The sequence below is a fragment of the Sminthopsis crassicaudata genome, chromosome 3 (genome assembly GCF_048593235.1).
Source record: "Sminthopsis crassicaudata isolate SCR6 chromosome 3, ASM4859323v1, whole genome shotgun sequence".
NCBI lineage: Eukaryota > Metazoa > Chordata > Mammalia > Dasyuromorphia > Dasyuridae > Sminthopsis > Sminthopsis crassicaudata.
Window position 1 is genome coordinate 187,448,699 of NC_133619.1, and position 21,947 is coordinate 187,470,645.

At 35.2% G+C, this 21,947-nt stretch overlaps 1 long non-coding RNA gene across 1 annotated transcript; it reads left to right on the forward strand.

Annotated features, from left to right (window-relative positions):
• The first annotated feature begins 1,623 nt into the window (after positions 1 to 1,623).
• On the forward strand, positions 1,624 to 16,301 carry LOC141559420 (uncharacterized). The gene is made up of 5 exons (XR_012487401.1): positions 1,624 to 1,678; positions 2,397 to 2,521; positions 10,117 to 10,241; positions 14,419 to 14,495; positions 15,483 to 16,301. It is a non-coding gene; the product is annotated as an uncharacterized LOC141559420 (long non-coding RNA).
• The last annotated feature ends 5,646 nt before the right edge of the window (positions 16,302 to 21,947 follow it).

Genomic DNA, 21,947 nt, shown 5'->3' on the forward strand with positions numbered 1-21,947 from the left:
CCCCCATTCCCCTTTGAAGTTTCTTCTGCCTGACTTATGCTCATTATACTCCATATGACTCAAAACTAAAACTTCTGTTTCTGAAAATCTAACCTTTCTTCAGAAGCTGGGAACCTAAATCCCCTGGATGAAGAAGGGGGATAGTAAGAGTGCTAGAAAAGCAAATGGGTGCTTTGGAGCCGGCAAGATTTGAGATGGGAAAACCCTGTCTGATTTGATTCCATAGATAGTGGCAAACCTCAGGTTAGCCAAAAAAGTTGTTTGCACTGATTGATAAAGCTGGAACAATCCCTCTTGTGAATTGATGTACAGGCCCTGGCAATAAAATGAAACCAAACTAACTCCCAAGCAGAATGCAGCCTTAATTGGCTGAAGGGCCCCAGAAGGCCCTGGACAAGCCCGTCAAGCCTGCTTCCAGAGCTAGTCCTTAGCTTGGCCTTGGGAATCCTGCCAGGGGGTGGAAGAGAAGGAGGTCTGGATTGCTCTCTGACAGCACCTTCTCATCCTCCATCTTGGGCTTTCCACTTCTGGGCTTGGGCTTGGAGGGTCTCATCTACTGAAAACCACCACCTTGAGGGCAAGAACTGTTGGAGTTTTTCCTTGGTAGCTCTGCCATTTTTCCACTTTGAATCACTTCCAATTTACCAATATTTATTAAGGAAACAAGCTTTTATTAAAGCCCTATGTACCAAGCACTGTGCTAAGCACTTTACATATATTCTCTCCTCAACAACACTGGGAGGTAGGTGCTATTATCCACTCTCTTAGTTAAAGAAACTGAGGCAACAGGTCAGCAAAATAGAGGCTAGACTGAAACAGATCTTGTCTTATACAGACAACACTGGCCTAATTAACAAGGAGATTCTAGATCTGCAGCGTTCAATGGGGTGTTTTCCAAATTCTACATGATGAAAGGTACCTGATGAAGCGGTCCGGGGACTTAACCGTGGCCCTAGGCTCCATCCCAAGAGCAATATGTGGGCTTAGCTCCCTTTCCCGCTGGCTGCTTCTACTCATGTCCCCAGTTTCTGGTCCCTGTGTCTTTTGTGACCATATCATTCATCTGGTAGCCCACCTCATCCATCTTCCTTAGACTACTCAATCAGCAAAGCACAACTAAAGTAGGAGCAAACCTATATTACATACTAACTAGGGGTTCTATATTACACTAGATCCTGGAGGCATAAAGATAAAAACAAAATGGTCTTGCCCTCAAAGTTTATATTCTATTGGGGAAAATGATGTCAACAAAAAGAACTAGGAAGAAAATCTATGCATAAGCAAGATAATTGTATAAATATTTTTACATACATTGGATTAAGCCTATATTTACACATATTTAACATGTAATTACCTGTCATCTAGGGGAAGAGGTGGAAGGAAGGAGGAAAAAAGTTGGAAGAGAAGATTTTGCAAGGGTCAGTGTTAAAACTTACCCCTTCATATGTTTTTTAAATAAAAAGCTTTCCTAAAACAATTTTTTAAAAGAAAAATCTCCACATACAGGCTGAGCACTATCCTCATCTGATGAGCATTTGCTTTGCTTACTTTCTCCATGGAGACCTCATTGTGTCATGCCCATTGTGACACGCCTGAGAACACCCAAGGTTTTCTGACTTAAAGGTGATGTTCTCTTCACAACAACTCAGGTGGATCCTGACAGCAAAGGCTGAAGGAAGTGTGTATAGAAGAATGGATGAGTGGACAAATAGACTAATAGACAAGATACATAGATAACTGGTGATAGATAGATGGGATAGATAAGATAAACAAATAGATCGAATAGATACACTTGATGCATAGTTAAATAGATGATGCATAGATTAGTGAAAAGATAGATTTACAGTCGAGAAGTTTATAGGAAGAAAAGGTATTTATAGGAAGAAAAACGATTTATAGTTAGAAAAGAGATTTACAGGAAGAAAAGCAATTTATAGATAGAAAAGAGATTTATAGGAAAAAAGTGATATATAAGTAGAAAACATACATAAAGGTAAAAAAAAGTGACTTAGAAGTAGAAAGGAGATTTATAGGTAAAAAAGAGATTTATAGGCAGAAGAGAATAGTTGGATTAAATTATACATTGATAATGAATGAGTCAATGGAGGGTTAGGTAAATCAGTAAATAAATTACTGGATAGAGAGATCCTTTCTGGCCCTCATCAGCATCATACCAAGGGCTACTATCAAAGATTGAGACTGCCTTCACATCAGTATTAAACTATTATATTTTATCCTACAAGATTATAGAAGCTAAAATGGTTGCTTTCTCTCTGGCTTTCTCTATCCTCCCCTCTTCCCCCACCCCCCAAAAAATTTTAGTTTGTGGATGGTTATTCCAGTAGATCAATTGGACACATATCTTTCACTTATGCTGTAACATTTTACCTTTTCAGGCATCCTATAAGCCACTGCTGAAGCAGAGGAGATACTGAACCAGATGTGACCAGATGCTGGCGATATTGACCGCATGTTCGGGCCTCGGGATCTACTTAAAATAAGATTTAGCATGTTCATGAAGGTAAAGCAGCTAAATAGAGATATTATTGAGTGCTTACTATGTGCCAGATGGTGTACTAAATGCTGGGAATGCAAAGGAAGATAAAACAGTCCCTTCCTGCAAGAAATTTATATTCTAATGGGGAGATTGTGTAAATAAATAGGTAGGTACAAAACAAGATACATTCAGAATAAATGGGGAGTTGTCTCAGAGGAGGCAACTAGGTAGCATAATGAATAATCTGGGAAATAAAAAGGCAGAAGTAAAGAAGGATAGAATTCCAGGTAAAGTTACTGAGGTGGAAGATAGAGTTTGGTAAGAAAGGAATAATAAATAGGCCAGCATCAGTGGATTGTGGTAACCATAGAACAATGAAAAACTTAAAAAGACTGGAAAGTAGAAGTCATATTTTAAAAAGCCTTACATAGCAAAGAAGGACCTTAACAAAATTCTGGAGGCAATAGGGAATCAGTAAAGTTTATTTAGTGTAGGTGGAGAGGAGTAACACTAGGAAAATTACTTAACAGTTGAATGAATGATGGATTGGAGAGGAGAGTTTTGAGGGAGGAAGATCAGTTAAAAGTCTGTTGAAATAGTCTAAGTAATATGTGATGAATGTATGGACCAGAGTGATGGTTATGTGAATGGATGAAGGGGAGATAGGTGATAGATATTGTGAAAATGGAGATAACAAGGATTAACAACAGATGGCATATGTGAATGAGGTATTTAAGAATTGTGTTGCACGTGAAAATACTAGGGAAGTTTGAGAAGGGAAAATAAAGGGGACTTGAAATGAAATGAGCTCCAGGTTAAGAACAAAGAATACAGTAATCAGTACAGTAATCAGTATGATTGGAAGAGGTCACTTAATCCCAAATGTAACACATAATTGGTAATTTTGGAGAGAGTAGTAGTAGAGTGATATCTAAGACTTATGCTGCTTCTCTACATCCACGTATGCATCCCCTCTCAGGTTAAGCTCACCACCTCTAATCTTCTCACCACACAGCAAACTCAAACCTTGATTAACACCATCTCCCTCAGCCTCCTCTCTACTCTGACTGAGACCAAATTCCTCCCAATGTCTTTCTTTATAGAAGGCTGAAATGTGATTGCTCAGCTCTCTCCACTCTGCGTCTGCTGCTTTGTCTGGTTTCAACTATACAGATCAAGATGCTCCTCTAGATAGCTCCTGTTTCCCCCCATTCTCACATCCTTTAGGTATGTTGTCTCTCTCTACCCCCAGCCCCCCATCATTAATTGCTTGTGAGCTCCTTGAAGGCAGGGAATATTTTTCTTTTAATTAATTATGGCCCTTTTGTTTAACTCAGTGCTGGGCCCATAGTAGGCACTTAAAATATTTTTATTGCATTGGATTGTATTATCAGAATGATGAGAGGTAATTGAAAGATTTAGTGAAGGTATGTATGTTGACCATTATCGGGATAGTAAGATGAAGGAAGGATTTATTTCATTATGAATTATGGGAAAAATATTACTAGACTGGTGAGTATGTTTCTGGTACTCTGACAGATTGAATGAAGACCAAAGAATCATAATATTTCTTTTGTAAGGTCTCTTATCTGTACTACAGAAGACTATAGGATTACAGATTTAAAGTTAGAAAGAACTTCAGAGATAATCTGTCCAAGCCACCATTTTACAGGTGAGAAAACAAAGGCCCAGAAAGGTGGTGACTTGCCCAAGGTTTCAAAGTAGTAAAATCTGATTTTCCTTAAGCACCATGATAATTGTGGAAATATGTATAGAAGAATTGTACATGTTTAACATATTGGATTAGAAGAGGGGGTGGGGAGAAGGGAAAGAAAAAAAATTTGGAATACAAGGTTTCGTAAAAGTGAATGTTGAAAATTATTATGAAAATAAACAGCTTTAATAAAAACAGTTACCAATTGTATATGTGAGTAAAAGGAAAGTTTATAACCAAATATGTGAGTAAAAGGAAAGTTTATAACCAAACAAGAAATAGAGTGAATAATGTAAGAAAAATTATTATTATATAAAATTGTTTTTTTTTTTTTTTTACACTTCCAATAAAGCTAAGATTAAAAAGGGAAACAATAAACAGGAAAAAATTTTCACAGAAAGTTTCTTTGCCAAGGTGTATAAGGAACTGACCAAAACTTATAGGAATTAGAGCTACTCCCCAGTTGGCATAAATGGTAAATGGCATAAGAGGATGGTTTCAAGAGAAAACCATACTATCTATAACAAATTTCAACTTCCCTCCAAAAAAATAAAAATCAACCTTCTCTTCCAAATCACTAATAACAACAGAAATGAACATTTCTGATCAGTTCTGAGGCTTTCATTCGCAAATTGGCAAAGATGCAAAAACAAAGACAATGATATGTGTTGGAGGGAATGTGATATAATAAGAAGATAAAATTACTGCTAATTAGTTCTGGCATGGGTATAACAATTCTGGAAAATAATTTGAAATTATACAAGTTATGCAACAATTATACAACAAGGTCACTAAACTGTGCATGTTCTTTGACCCAGATAGACTACTTATAGGCCAATGCCCAAAGATTTTTAAAAAGACAAAAAGGTCTTATATTTTAAAACATATTTATTGTAGTTCTTTTGCTGATGGCAATTTAACCTGGAAACTAAGGGGATGACCATAAACCATGGAAAATTTGAAGAAACTGAAGCATAAAAATATGATACAATACTATTATGTTGTAAGAAATGAGAAAATAGATAATTTTCAAGAGAAATGAGAAACTTTAGGAACTGATGCAGACTAAAATGAGCACAACCAAGAGGACAATTTATACTACAATATCAATATTTTTTTTTAAAAAGAGAATTTAAAACTTTAGTTAAATGTATGGGCAACTAGGTGGCATTGAGACTGAAGTCAGGAGGATCTAAGTTCAAATCTGGTCTCAAAACTTACTAGCTGGGTCACCCTGGTTAATTCATATAATCCTGTTTGTTTCAGTTTCCTCATATGTAAAATGAGCTGGAGAAAAAGATGGAAAATTCCTGTATCTTTGCAAAACAAAAAACAAAAAAAACCCAAAAATACTTTAATTCAGATAGGACTGAAATGACTGAACAACATTAACTGTTGAAGAATGAAATGAAAAGCATTGGGGAACAATTAATACAATAATAACAGTATAAAGACAAATCCGCTTTGAAATCAGAAAGAACTATGACCAATGTCATGATCAACAAAAGACGGATGATAAAACACATTATTTACTTCCTGACAGAGAGGGGATAAATTCAGGATATAGATGAAACATACTATTTGGACACAATGAGGGAGTCTGCTTAATTATGCATATTTGTTACATATTTGTTTTTCTATTGGGAGGAAGAGAAAATAGATTTCTGTTAATTTGAAAGAAAATATTATTCATTTATTTGTAATGTTCTTTAAAATTTTTTTTTGAGTTCTTCTGCCCTCCCCTACTCTCCCCCACAAACACACTGAAAAGGAAAGCAAACTGATGTCAGTTATACATGCAAAACTTTTCCACAGTAGTCTTATCTCAAAAAAGCAATAAGAATGAAGAAAATTATACTTTAATTTGCACACAGAGTTGATCATTGCACTTCTGGAGGGAGATAGCATTTTTTTCCCATCATGATTCTTTTGGAATTATCTTGTGACATTGTATTGATCAGAGCAGTGAAGTCTTACATTATTGCTGTTACTGTAATTGATCTGCTCATTTCACTTTGCATCAGTTCCATATAGATCTTCCCATGTTTTTTCTGAAACTATTTGCCTTTTCATTTGTTATAGTGCAATGATACTCCATCAAATTATATGACACAAAATGTAGCCATTTTATTTCATCCTTTTAAGCATTTCTCATTTTTGATAGGTGTGAAGTGATAACAGTTATTTTAATTTGAATTTCTCTAATCAATAGTGATTTAGAGCCTTCTTCATATGACTATAGGTAACTTTTTTTTTTCTTCTGAAAACTGCCTTTTTGGAGAATAGCTTTGATTTTTATAAAATTGATTCAGTTCTTTCTACGTTTGAGATATAAGGTCTTTTTTAAAGTAACTTGCTGTATTTTTTAAAAATATGATCTATGGTATCTTTTAACAAAATGTATAATATTCCTGAGAGTTTCCTTTTGGGAATCTCTTTCAGAGGGTGATAAATGGATTTTTTTTTCAGTTACCCTATTGATCTAAAATATCAGAATTTCCTGAAATATTGATGTTTAGATTTTTTTTTTGATCATGGCTTTCAGGTAGTCCAATAATTCTCAAATTATCTTTTCTTAATCTGTTTTTCAGGTTAGTTGTTTTTTTTCCACTGACATAATTCACATTATCATCTCTTTTTGGTTCTTTTGATGTTGTTTTGGGGTTTCTCTTTCATATAGTTTTATTTTTTTCCTGCTTATACATTCCCATTAAATTTTTGTTTATATGTCTTAGTACCAAAAAAATAAGAACAAAAGGGGTAAAACCACAAGAGAAAAATAAAACAGAAGAAAAAGAATTTAAAAAGTGAACATAGTATGTGTTGGTCTCCAGAGTTCTCTCTCTGGATGCATATGGAATTTTTTATTTAAAGTTTATTGGAATTGCCTTGAATCACTGAGTAGCTGAAAAGAACCTTGTTTGTCCTACTTGATAATTGCACAATCTTGCTGCTTGTTTTGCTCAGCATTAGTTCATGTAAATCTTTCTAGGCCTTTCTAAAATCAGCTTGCTCATCATTTTTTATAAAACAATAATATTCCATTACTTTCATATGCCATATTCAACTATTATTCAACTTTTCCCCAGCTGATGGGCATCTTCTCAGTTTCCAGTTTCTTTCAACTATAAAAAGGCTGCTACAAACATTACCATTTTTCATGACTTTCTTGGGATACAGACCTAGTAGAGACAGTGATGGATCAAAGGATATGAAGATTTTTTTCTTGATATGAACAGTTTTAAAGTCCTTTGAATATAGTTCCAAATTGTTCTCCAGAATGGTGGGTTCACAATTCCATGAACAATGCATTAATGTCTCAGTTTTCCCACACCCCTACCAACATTTATCATTATCTCTTCTGTCATTTTAGCCAATCTGTGACTTTCTACCTAAGAGTTCTTTTAATTTGTATTTCTCTAATCAATAGTGAATTAGAGCATTTTTTACATGGTTGTAGATAGCTTTAATTTTTTCATCTCAAAACATTTTTGGAGGCTGGCTTGTATCTGTTTTCACATTAATATCTTGGTGCTTTTTATTGTAGAGGGCCAGAACTCTGGAGAAGTATACTTGAAACAAAGTGTTAACTCAGTGGAATTGATGAGATGATGGCTCTCTAGTTCACATATATACTTAGTACTTAGTATGGTGAGGTAATAATTCTCTAGTTCAGACATATTCAGTATGCTGTAATGATGCAATTGTACTAAGGTATATAAGGGCTGAGAATGACTGGAAAAGAGACATTCCATCTTTGACCATCCTCCTGGTGACTCTTCTGCTTTCATTACTTCTCCACCTAAAGACAAGGCCTGTCCGGAAGACCTCCAGAAAGCTAGACTGAACTTTACACTTTACCATTATAGTAGCTTTTTATGGCCAAATTATTTTTTGTTGCTTGTTAATTTGTAGAGTTTATTCATTTACTTTGAACTCTATGTGATAGTTAGACTATGCTCATCTTGGAGTGAGCATATTCCCCAAATTTCTTTCTTTCTTTCTTTCTTTCTTTCTTTCTTTCTTTCTTTTTTTTTTTTCCTTTTCTTTTCTTTTTTTTTTTTTTTTTTTGATGCTGCTCTTTTCAGAACTGTTTCTGGGCTCTAAACTTGTTGGTGTTTCCAAGATGGTGTTATTGGAGAGAACTAAGGTCATTTCTATCCTGATCTAAAGAGCCTTTGATGTCTTGCAAGAACAAGCAGTAATACTCCTTTGTCTTGGAACTGAGATCAGGCTCCAGCTAGTGACCAACCATAAGTGCTTTTTTCCTTCTTGGAACTGTGACTCAAAAGTACTTATGGGCAATTAAGTTGCCAATTGGTACCAATTGTACCCAGTACTAGCAAAGAATCCCTTGTAATCTTTTTCTGACCAGTTGTCTACATTAGCATACCATCACTGAGAAAATGACACAAGGCCCATTACATCTGCAAATGTGACATATTTAATATGATCAATTCCTTGGGATTAACTGTAAAAATTATGCAGGACAATGGGATCTGGGTACTTGGGGAATAGCTTCTGTCTACAAATAGATGCTGCTTTAAATGAGCCAACATCAAACGAATGAGGTTTCCTTTAAGTCATTCTTAAGACAGATTTCTCTTGAGATGAAATGCAGCTGCTCCTTGGTGCATATTTAGGTCAGACCCTTTTTTTCCTTACTAAAATGGTCTGGAGTCCTAGACTTTCATCAGTGCCCTGTCCTGATTTGTCTAAACAAAGGATGAAACAGTAGTTTTTAAGGCTTATAAATCTCAGTTTTCTTCACTCTGTGGGATTCCTTCATTAGGCACAATTAAATCATGCCTAGATAAGAGTATCAACAATCATTAGGGACCCTCTTGGCCTATGCTTTATATGTTTAAACTTTTATCATGGCAATTTTTTTGGGGGGGAGGTTCTATCTAGACTTTTCACTTCAACAATACAGAAACCTGAGAGTTTTCATTCAGGGTTAGGGCTTCCTAAGACAAACCATCTAGTAACATTTTAATAAGCTGATGTAGCCCTATAAAGGGTACAACTTTTTTTTTCAAATCTTTAATTTTATTCAAATATAAGGTGTATATTTTCTCCTATTTTTATTTTATAATTATAATTTTTGTGGACAGTATATATGCATGAGTAATTCTTTTTATAACATTATCCCTTGTAATCATTTTTCCAAATTATCCTCTCCCTCCCTCTACTCCCTCCCCTAGATGACAGGCAATCCCACACATTTTATGTGTTACAATATAACCTAGATACAATATATGTGTGTAAATCCCATTTTCTTATTGCACATTAAGTATTAGATTCCGAAGGTATAAGTAATCTGGGTAGATAGACAGTAGTGCTAACAATTTACATTCACTTCCCAGTGTTCCTTCTCTGGGAGTAGTTATTTCTGTCCATCATTGATCAACTGGAAGTGAGTTGGATCTTCTTTATGTTGAAGATATCCACTTCCATCAGAATACTCTTCATATAGCATTGAAGTGTACAGAGATCTTCTGGTTCTGTTCATTTCACTCAATATCGAACGAGGCCGCTGCTGCTGGGGGCGCGGCGGAGCCACAGACCAGCCCTGCCTCGAACGAGGCCGTTGGTGGTTGGTGTTAAAATAACTAGGCCAACAGACTACAAGGCAACAACTTGTGAGGAAGGTAGAAGACACTTACCCCAAAGGGCTGCCCAGAGATCACTCAGTAGCGAACACAAAGATTGTTTATTAAAACCTCCAGAGGATGAGCCCTTCTGTCACAACATAAGGGAAAGGAAAGCTTGTGGTAGGAGGGCTAAAGAAGCAGTAAATATACACAGCCACATCAAGGAAGAGAGCATCGAGAAGGGGAGGGGGAGGCATTTAATTGGTTGTTGCTATGGGAGAGATTGTAATGGAAGGTTTCTCTTTCCCAAGAATCACCTGAATCCAGAATCACCACAATCATCCTAGAAATCCTAGGAAACAGAAAAGCGGGCCTTCAGGCTTCGGAAGACTAAATATCGCTAAGTGTCCAAAACTGATCAATGTCATCAGCTCAGGTTAAGTAAATGTGGTTATAGCTGCCCAAGGCTCAAGTAAATATGAGCCTATACATATTATACGGGTCATAGGGGAAACACAGAAATAATGAAAATAAAATACAGAAAAATAATTCATACATTCATGTAAGTTCTTCACCCTATCTCTCTATTCCACAGTTTCCCTCTGGAATATATAAATGATTTCATCTATCATATTTCTATGAACTTATACACTGTTCAAAATCAATTGACGTATCTATACATCGTTTATCAAGTTCACCATCAAGATCATACTCATCTAATACATTCCAGCCTTTTCTCTGAAGAATCATCATTTTAATAGCATCTTCTGTATGCAATATTTTGATAGGGACTGTTGAACTGTTCCGGTTACTAATGTAATTATATAGGGTAGACATATTGCAATCAGTGAGGTTATCCTGTTGCCACAAAGTCCATACCATAAAAATTGCTTCCACCAACGGTCTTGGAAACAGTTATCCCAGAACAGATTGGCATTTGGCAGACATAAAGATACAAAGATGACAATCTAGGGAAACTGAGGCACATTACACACTCTGCTTCTGAATATTTGAATTATTGAATTCCTTCCCCCTGGATCCCTGGGAGGTCTCAGCACTATCATTTTGACCAACCCAATGTGAAGCAAATAAATCAAAAATAAAACTAGAAAATGCAAGAACTTATGTCAAGGGCAACCCTCTCCCTGACATCCCCAAAGTGATCAACAGTACAAAGGCCCTCATCTCAGCCAGAGAATCCAGTTTGACACGGACGGTTCATTGTGTTGGGTGGTCTGTAGTCATTTGTGCACTTAACTCAGTTTCTGTTTATTTAGGGAGTAGCAGTGCTCAAGACAGTCCATGCTAGGAGAGGCACCCCGAGTCTGTCAGGGATTCCAAAGGAGAGAAAGAGTGGGGGCTGGAGTAGCTCCACCTGTCCCCTCTGATAGAACAAGAACTGCTTCCATGATCCAGAAAGGATTTCTGAGCAAAATATGCACAGTTTAGACCACAAAGGCAGGCAAACCCGACCTTTAGAGGCTTCATCCCAAAACGGCAGGGTCTTCTGAAAATTCTGACATACCAAGTAAGAAAGTGGGGTTACAGGGCTGGAGAGTGCCAGTCCCAAGACAGATGTCTATATCTTGGAGATTTCCTAAAAACAGGCAGAGAACAGTCTGCCAGTGCAATTCCAACAGAATAAGGAATTTCTAACTTAAAGCATCAAATAATCATCCCACATTTAAAGTTCCCATACATCCATAACGGCAATAATTGCGCAACTTAACAATTTCCATCCCAAATCTTAAACACACACACACACACACACACACACACACACACACACACACACACACACAAAAAAAAAAAAAAAAAAAAAAAAAAACTATCGAATACCTACAACAAATAAAGGGGATGAATTGTAGTTACAGAAGGGAAGAATAGATCCAGTCCAACAATAACAAAATTTTTATGAAGAAATCTTCAATGCAAAGATTCTTGAAACTGGAAGCACTATGTACTAATTCCAACTCTGAAACTTAGTAGCTTCGTGATCTTGTCTGAGGCAACCAATATGAATATCATTTTTTCTTTTATAAAATTATTAAAAGAAGGTTGTCTGAGATAGAAAGCATGGTGAGAAGGTATAACATGTTGTTTATAATGAGAATACCTAGGTTCAAATCCTTCTGTTATTTGTGACCTGTGTGACCATTTCTATAGAAGTCAAGTTTCTTCATCAATAAACCTAACTCTAGATTTTTTCACTTTCTCCATAACTGTTTGGCTCACATTGGTCACCCTCTCCACTGCTCCTTCTAGGACCTTTTTTATGTTTTACATTCCTTATTAGAATGTAGTTATCTGAGGCCAGAAATTGCCTCTATGAGGTTTATATAAAAACCTCAGAAAGGGCTTTGGCCATATGGTCCATGGAAATTACAAACATCTTCCCAATTTGGAAATAAAAGAAACTAACAGCAAATCAAATGAGAAAATATTTGCAAAGTACTTAGAATAGTGCTTGCCATATACTTAATGCTACATAAAGTCCAATTATTATTACTGTTCTTATTCTTTTGTGGTTGTTAGATAAGTACTCAGATGGGGAAACTGAAGTCTTGCCTGTTTTTTTATGAGGCAGCTGATTTTTGAGGAACTCTCCAGAGAAAATAAAGAAAAAAAAGAGACAGGTGGCAACAGGTTAACTATCAGGAAGTGTCTGAAACATCTACGGTTTCTGTCTTCAAGACCATGAGTTTTGACTCCTAAATGATGAATTCTAGATGTATATGCTTGTAGCAGAAACATGAAAGAAAAAAGACAAGAAGAATGGGCAGCCTTTGTTCTGGCCTTGATTTTTGTCTTTTTATTTATGGGTATTTTAATCCTGTTAAAATGTGTTTGTAAATTTCTTCATGCATCATCATAACCTTAAGAAAACTGGACTGAGGAGATTGTGCATAATGTACTGAAAAAGAAAACAAGCCTTCAGTGAATTACAAGTCAAGGCAGTTTATTCCTAAGTGTGAGTCCCTGTAGTCTTTCAGTGAACAAGCACACATAGTGGGGTGGGCTTCTGCAGGAATGCAAACCCAGATTGAGAACCCAAAGCTCAGTTTCTGTCCTTACATCTGACATAAGAGGCTGGTGGATTCACAGGCACTACGAATGAGGGAAATCTTAAAAAGAGGGAATGAATCAGGTGAAAGTTCAACATGATGATTATTCCAGCAGCTCTCCCCTGTAGTCCAACATATGGCATCTGAACCTGGGGCAAGAATTACAAGAAAATCCAGAGCTGTTCATGAGAAGGATCCTTCCAGAATTAAGGAAGAAGAACCCCAGTAAGAAATTTTTATTTGGGGTAATTAAATGGGTCAACACATAAAGGGACATGCCAGGAGACTGATGTGATACTTAAATGCTTGTTCTAACCGCAGTCCTCTTCTCAGTTTGAAAGTTTGCCTCCGTGACATTTCACAAGATCAACACCTGCTACACTCATCCAGAAGTGATAGTGCCCCTTGCGTTCCTCAGTGTGGGGACCATGTGGTTGGGGGGGTGAGGCAGGAGGCAGGAGGGGGAATAACAGCAAAAAAACCCCCCCAAAACCCAGGTCAATTCCCCAAGAGCCTCCCCAGCTGTGGATCATAGCAGCTGAAGGAGTTGTAGGGCAACCTTTGTTGACACAGGTGTTGGGGACTGGGAATGAGATAAATTGGGGGCAGAGGGAAGAGGAGGGAGGTGAGACAATGCAACAGCCTCTCAGTCAGAGATGTCATGGAACAGCAACTGTCTCAGTCTCTTTGTTTCATCCCCTCACATGAGGAGATCCATTCTGGGTTGGGTCTCCAGCAGCCACTGTCACGTGACTCCTGTGTATTCCAGAAGCTCTTGTGTGTAGTCCAACATATGGCATCTGAACATGGGGCAAGAATCACAAGAAGAACCAGAGCTGTTCATGAGAAGGATCTTTCCAGAATTAAGGAAGAAGAGTCCCAGTAAGAATTTTTTTATTTGGGGTAATTAAATGGACCAATCCCTCAAAGGGCCAAGCCAGGAGACTGATGAGACACTTAAATGCTTGTTCTGACCACAGTCCTCTTCTCAGTTTGAAAGTTTGTAGACCATATAGAATAACAGAAGAACAGAAAAAAAAAACAAAACAAAACAAAAAACAAACAAACAAAAAAACAAACAAACCGGGGAAGTGTTAAGGGAAAGGTTAATTCCCTGAAAGCTTCCCCAGCTGTGGATCATAGCATTTGAAGGAGTTGCAGAGCAAGCTTTGCTGACACAGGTGTTGGGGACTGGGAAGCAGATAAGTTGGAGGCAAAGGGAAGAGAAGGGAGGTGAGACAATGCAATAGCCTCTCAGTCAGAGATGTCGGAGAACAGCAACTGTCTCAGTCTCCTTGTTTCATCCCTTCACAAGAGGAGATCCATTCTGGCTTGGATCTTCAACAGCCACTGTTGGGTAGTTCCCATGTATTCCAACAGAAAGTCCCTTCTTAGTAAGGGACACCCAAAGTAGTTTCAAATAAACGTGTGGTTTTCTTTTCAGTTAAGCTCTGAAATTATTCACTTCCAGTTAGGAGATTGAATTAATGGATGAGCTTCTACCTTCTTTCTCCTGAAACCATAATTAAAATGTCTCCAAAAATTTAGAAATGAGATGACTACAACTTTCCTGAGGTCACAGAGCAATGGAAACGAAACCAGCACATTGGGGTGGAATCACAAAGGTAAGGTTTTTTATTCAGACTTTCCTGCTTCGGTTTGTATGGAATAGAGAGATAAGGTGTGTGTTTAAGATTTGGGATGGAAATTGCTAAATTGTGCAATTATTGCTGTTATAGATGTATGTTATGGATGTATGGGAACTTAAATGTGGGATGTAATACGATGTGGGATAATTATTTGATATTTTAGCTTAGAAATCCCTTATTCTGTTGGAATTGCTCTGGCAGGCTGTTCTCTGCCTGTTTTTAGGAAATCTCCAAGATATAGACACCTGTCTTGGGACTCCAGCCCTGTAACCCCAGTTTCTTACTTGGTTTCTCAGCCCTTTCAGAGGACACTGCCTCTAAAGTTCATAATAAAAGCATGGTGAGAAGGTTTAAAGTATTGTTTATAATGAGAATACCCAGGTTCAAATCTTTCTTCTGTTATCTGTGACCTGTGTGACCATTTTTTTAGAAGTCAAGCTTCTTTAATAACAAACCTAACTCTCTAGATTTTTTCCACTTTCTCCATAACTCACTCACGGCTCACATTGGTCACCCTTTTCATTCCTCCTTCTAGGGCCTTTTTTATGTTTCTAATTCCTTATTAGAATGTAGTTATTCACATGTAAAATGTATGGGATTGCCTGTTCTCTAGGGGAAGGAGGGAAAAATTGGAAACATGAATACAAGTGACAATGTTATAAAAAAATTACTCATGCATATGCACTGTCAATTTTTTTTATAATTATAAAATTAATAAAAAAAAATGTAGTCATCTAAGGCCAGAAATTGCCTAGATGAGTTTTATATAAAAACCTCAGGTAGGGCTTTGGCCATATGATCCATGGAAATTACAAACATCTTCCCCAATTGGGAAATAAAAGAAACTAACACCAAATCAAATGAGAAAATATTTGCATAGTACTTAGAATAGTGCTTGCCATATACTTAATGCTACATAAAATCCAATTATTATTACTGTTCTTATTCTTTTGTGGTTGTTAGATAAGTACTCAGATGGGGAAACTGAAGTCTTGCCTGTTTTTTATAAGCAGTTGATTTTTGAGGAACTCTCCAGAGAAAATAAAGAAAAAATGAGACAGGTGGCAACAGGTTAACTATCAGGAAGTGTCTGAAGCATCTACAATTTCTGTCTTCAAGACTGAGTTTTGACTCCTAAATAATGAATTCTAGATGTATATTCTTGTAACAGAAACATGAAAGAAAATAGACAAGAAGAATGGGCAGGCTTTGTTCTGGCCCTGACTTTTGTCTATTTATTTATGGGTGTTTTAATCCTGTTAAAATGTGTTTGTAAATTTCTTCATGAATACCTCTGGATCACCATAACTTAAAGAAGACTAGACTGAGGAGATGAATAAAGTACTGAAAAGGAAAACAAGCCTTCAATGAATTACAAGTCAAGGCAGTTTATTCCTAATGGATACCCAAGTGTGAGGCCCTGTTGTCTTTCAGTGAACAAGCATACATATTGAGAACTCAAAGCTCAGTTTCTGCCCTTACATCTGACATAAGAGGCTGGTGGATTCACAGACACTACAAATGAGGGGAATCTTAAAAAGAGTGCACAAACCAGGTGAAAGTTCAACATGATGATTTTGGATCCAAGTTGTTTTGGGAGTCTTGGATAATAAGAAGCTGGTTGGATCCTCAATGAGGAATAATATACAAATCTGAAGATGCAATTTTCCTTCTTCAACTATTTAAACACTTCTAAGCATGTTTTTTTTTTCTCCATAAACTTTTCTGCTCTAAATCTACAGAAAAGTAGTATTATCAGCTAACAATAAATAAGACTGAAAGTATTTTTGTTTTGCTTTCCTTTGCTTGTATTTTGTTCTCATATTCAAAGATTAGCTTACTTCAAACTTGATACAGCCTAGGCTATAGTTCTTCTGGATTTCTTGGGAGTGTGAGCTAAAGGAACAGAATATAACAAGTAGAGAAAAGTACATACATTCAACTGTTGCAATGGTAAGAAGCATAAAAGTGGCCTCCCACACATTTTGTCAATGTTGCTTTTAATTTTAATTTTATTTATACATATGCTAAATCATTTTGGGTCCTTGGACTTGGGACTGATGGACTGATATTGATGCTATTATAATCATGTCTGTTCTTTATATTCAACAAATATCTTTTACTAAGGTAAAGTTGATATGGTATGACATATTGTAACTTGTTGATATGATATGAAACACTATCTTATCAACGTTATATTTTGCCACTTCCACATTGCTTTAAGAAAGAAAGTAAAGATTTTGTTTTTCAATCTGAGATTATAATCATTTCCATATGAGGTTTGTCAAACTACTAAAATGTTTGCATTTCACATATGTCTTGTAAATAAAAAAGCTAAAATTTTAAAAAGGCATGCTTAAGGAAAATAAAAAAAAAATAAAGTGATGGTGCTGTTTAGAAGTTTGACAAGTATGACTGGAGTTTGGAAGAGGGATTAGTACCAGAGATACACATAACATCAAAGCCAGATCACAGAAATGACAACTGAGACTAAATGGGGGAAAAAAGCAAAAACTCAAGGAGAGAATTTTGGGGGACATCAAGAGTGAGTGGCTAGGTAGGCAGAGTGAATAAAAGCTTCCAAAGGAGGGAGAATAATTCAGTAAAAGGGGTTGGGATGAAAATGAGGATAGTGTAAACATAATAGAAGGCACAGGAGAAATGTCAAGATAGGGGGTGGTAAAAAGTTGAATGATTCAGGGATCCAAAGGGATTAAAAACTAAGGGTATGAAGAGGATGATGCAGATTTGTCAATTACATGGTTGCAACCCAAAGAAAACTTCAGTAGAACAGTTATGAGGGCATTATAGAATGTGTGGGTGGTAAAGAACAGAAGTTGGGGATAAAGTTTAAGGACTTAAAATTTGAAATTGTAGATGTTAAAGTACCATATGAATATACAAAGACAAAAAGAGATTTCCTCTAAAGCAATCTTTGAAATAGATAATTCAAGTTTAAAAACAAGAATAGCAACAACAAAACCTTTTAAGGCAAACGAAAGTCATCAAGATATGACATGACTAAATATTAAGAATTCACCCTTCAATTCATCTCTTTCCTCCAAGATCATAACCATTCTTGTCTGCTCTATAGAAATCTCCACATACACTGCCAAATCACTCCATAGTCTCTGAAATGAATGTATATAAAATAGTTCTCAGCCGTGCGGAACTTTAACTTCATCTGTGATGGTGGCAGAAATATTGAGAGGGGGTATAGGGTTCATTGAGCTTAAGACATACAAAATTTTTAAAGAAATTATGAAAATTTATTTCATTGTGTTCTATAGAAGAGAGCTTATAAAATAATAACACAAATACTCAGGAGAGGGCAGGTGTGGTAGTGAAAGTGTGTCTATGACAGCTTTTCTTTTTCCTTGCTAATTTGCTCTACAGAAGCTGGGAGTCAGCAGTATTCTGTCATGAAACTAAGAAATGTCATTTCAATCAATTAACAAGTATTCAATTGTCTGTTATGTGCCAGACTAGGCACTCTGTTTCTGGCAATGTATTTATTAAAACAAAATTGCATTATATTAAAAGAGTTTGGAAGGCCCAAAGATTTTGCTATAAAGGGAATGCTGAATTTTATTAAACACTGCAATGTGCTTAACACTGTGCAAATACATAGGTGACATCATCTTTCCCCAAGAATTTTAAAACTGTGTATGCTTTCAATGCCGTACAGTTTGAAAGATCAAATTAGTTCTAGAACAGTTTTCCAACTACCTCAATGGTAAAATTTTACTTCCAAAGGGCCTCTCTCTTTAAAATCTATATGCTAAGTCATCTCCTTTATAATTACGATTCCCCCTGGTTCTTAATTCTTATCAATACGATATAAACATTTTACCATTGCTCAATGTAATTTGGGTTGGAAAAATAGCATTCTGAAGAGTTTTTGGAATCAGCAAGTCTTAGTGGATTAGCATCTAAGGCTGTCAAACCACTAAAATGTTTGTATTTCACAGCTCACATGAAGAGCTGCATTTATGAATAATTTTTATTTTTTGTGCCATTTCACTTACTATATACTTTAACAATCATAATTCACGCAAATATTTTCCATCAAAACTTTCCTAGAAGCTTTTATTCAATCAATAATTTTAAGAAACAAAAGAGATATTAAGCATGTTTTAAATTTTAAAGACATTTATTTTCCATGCAAAGAAGAGCCCAGTCTCATCATTATCTTTACATGTTTCATTCATGCAGATTCTCTTAAAACAAATGCTGGATGAAATCAACAAATAGTAATTTGTTTTAAAAGAGCATTTTCTATCTGGGACAAATTCAAATAATCAACTAAAAAGTTTTTAAAACTCAGTACTTTTGTTGGGTTTTGAGTGAGCAGATATAAAGTTGTGTTTATGCCTATATCTTAGAAGAGAAAAGTAACATTTTTACCTATGGGGAAAAGAAATCAAGAAGCCACCACACAGCCCATCCTATCCTTTATAAGGCATTTGAATTTGAGAATAAAGGAACTGAACTTCATTTTAAAAATGTTTCATTGATGGATATGGTTTTAAATATTCCAAAACATGAGAGATATAATTTCCCTTAGCAATAATGATATATCTAATTAACCTAAATATAGCTAGGAAAAAAAGACTAAAATGCAATTATACTAAATACTAAAATGAACATGGAAATTCTGAAAATAAAAATTAATGATCCAAAAGTATAACTTTACTTTTTAAATCTAAATCAAATATTAAATAAGAAACATACCCATTAAACATATCATTCTTTCTTCAATCATCTTACATTTATTTCTTGATGTTTATCTTTGGCTTTCCATCCAAGAAAACTTAGGTGCTAATCTTTTTTAATGAGGAATGAAATTACATAAGAGGTCCAAAGAAATCTTTGACCACAGGATAAAAAAGTAAAGAAAGTTATAGCCAATTGGCAACTAATTACACACACACTACAAAAATAAGCCTGATCCAAAGCTTAAAATTAGGCCAAAACTCTTCTTAAAATTAATGCACAGCATTAAGAGAAGGAAAAAGTGTGTTAATAGCAATTAAAATAGGATGTCCCATTACTGAGAAGGATGGAAACATGAAAATCCACAAAATGAAAACTTCAATTTATTAGATGGCTGAAATTGTGTTCTTGAATGCCCTCTTTACTGCGCCTTTACTGTACGATGGTCAAATAATAACATGTAAATATTCATAGTTGCATTAGAACAGAGAATTGCTCAAAATGAAACATTTCAGAAGTAGGCATAATGGAGGAAAGGAAAAAATAGGGACAAGAAGTTATAAGACATGAATTGTAGCATGACTCTACCACTAAATGGTTGTTTGACTTTGAGAAATACCCTGACCTTTCTCTGTACCTTTCTTTTCATATTGAGAATATAAAATGTTCAAAGAAAGATTGATTTCTGTTATTAAAAGTTTCATTGATAGTTACAGGTAAAGCAATTTAAAACCAACTCTGTAGACTTGAAAAAAAAAAAAATATATATATATATATATATGTGCTGGCAAACAGGTTAAAAGTTCTAGTGAAAGAATCTATGCTCTTATACTTAGAGAAATGAATTCCTAAGATATTAAGAAAAAATGTGCAGTAAATTAACAGAGTTCACTTATCTTCACTTTTATATATACACAGGAACAATATGTGGTTAAAAAATTAAATTCTTTTACAATTAATAGACTCTCATGTACCAAAGAATTATGATGAAAAATAGAATTACATTTTCACAAATATTAATCATTTCACTCAATCAAAAATATGTGATGGTGCATTATACCAAAAAATAATACATTGGGAAGTGTGGTTAAGGTTCAAAAGTTTGGGATCCTTTGAAAATGCTGTCTATATCCAGATAAAGAATTGATGGTCTCTGAATGCAGATAGAAGCATACTTTTTTCTCTTACATTATTTTTGTGTGTTTTTTGTCATTTTGACTTATTTCTTCTTTTACAACTATGACTAATATGGAAATATGTTTTACATGATAGCACATGCATAATCTATATCAAAGTGCCTACCATTTTAGGAAGAGGGGACCAGAGAAAAGGAAAAAAATTTGGAATTTAAAATCTTCTAAAAGGGACATGCTAAAAATTGTCTTGATGTTTAATTGGGAAAAAATACTATTTAAAAGAGAAAAACGTTTGGAGTCCTTTGGCAAGTTTTGGTGTCTGGTAGATATCATTACATGATTATTCCCAATCACTGCTTAATGGTGCTTTGAGTTGAACAGATAATGCCTTCTGCTTTAATACGCTCCATAGAACTCCTTTGTAAAAGGCCCTATCAAGCCTTTTGCTTTAATTTCACCTGAAAGAAAAAAATAAATGTATAATAATTAATAATAAAACAAGGGCAAGAAACTGTATAAACAAAGCATATTTCTACTAAAACTTAAGTTGAACTATTGGATGTCTGATGATTAAAGAAAATTCCACAGTGGCAAATTAAATACTAAGACTTTCAGGAAACTTGTTTCAAGCAATAGAAATTTTGGCTGAATCTAATCATATGACTAGGCAGAGCAGTGATAAATTAAAAAGTTAGCAACTGAAAGTATCCCAAGTACTCCTTAGGATGATCCATACAGAAAAAAGGGAAAAAAAAGAGAAAAGGAAACAAGCATATATTAAGTATCTATGTGTTAGGCACTATGCTAATGATATAATCAGTCTGATTCTTTTGGTCCCTTTCAGAATAATTTTCAATGACTCCATATATCATTAAGCAATTCTCTACTCAGCTTGGAGGAAAAAACAATCATTTTTACTTGATTTTAGCTAAGCTTAATAAATATTTCTTTGGTGACTCTATTCCTGATTATGTTTTTACCCAATTCAATTAGCAGTCATCTATACAACTGGCATGACTCTGTGATGTACTTGTTAATGTGTTCCTTTATAATTCTTTCTAGAATCTGACGTAAACTGACTGCTACTTTATAATATAGTCTGGTAGAGCTAGGCTACCTTCCTTTGCATTCTTTTTTTCATTAATCCCCTTGAAGTACTTGACTTTTTGTTCTTCCAGAGGATTTTTTAGCTTTAGAAAGTACTTTCTTAGCAGTTTGATTGAAAAATTAAATTAATTCATGTAGAATTGTCATTTGCGTATATTAGCTTATCCTACCCATGAATACTTGATCACATACATATTTTTATGGACAAAATAGGCTATGGTTACAAAATTTTATATCAGCAGTTATGCACCTATATCCAATAAAAGGACAGAAAATATGTTTCACTGAACTTTAAAAATGTGTATTTTATAGTATACAGATTAAATGCATAATTTTTGACTAATTGTTCAAAGGTACCTTAGAAGGGTGTTTGTACTAGAATATTTTAGGTATCTGTATTTTTCTTTTGTTAAACTAATATTCTAAATTTAGATAACAGAAGTAGAAATGGCAAGTTTTTTTTCCATTT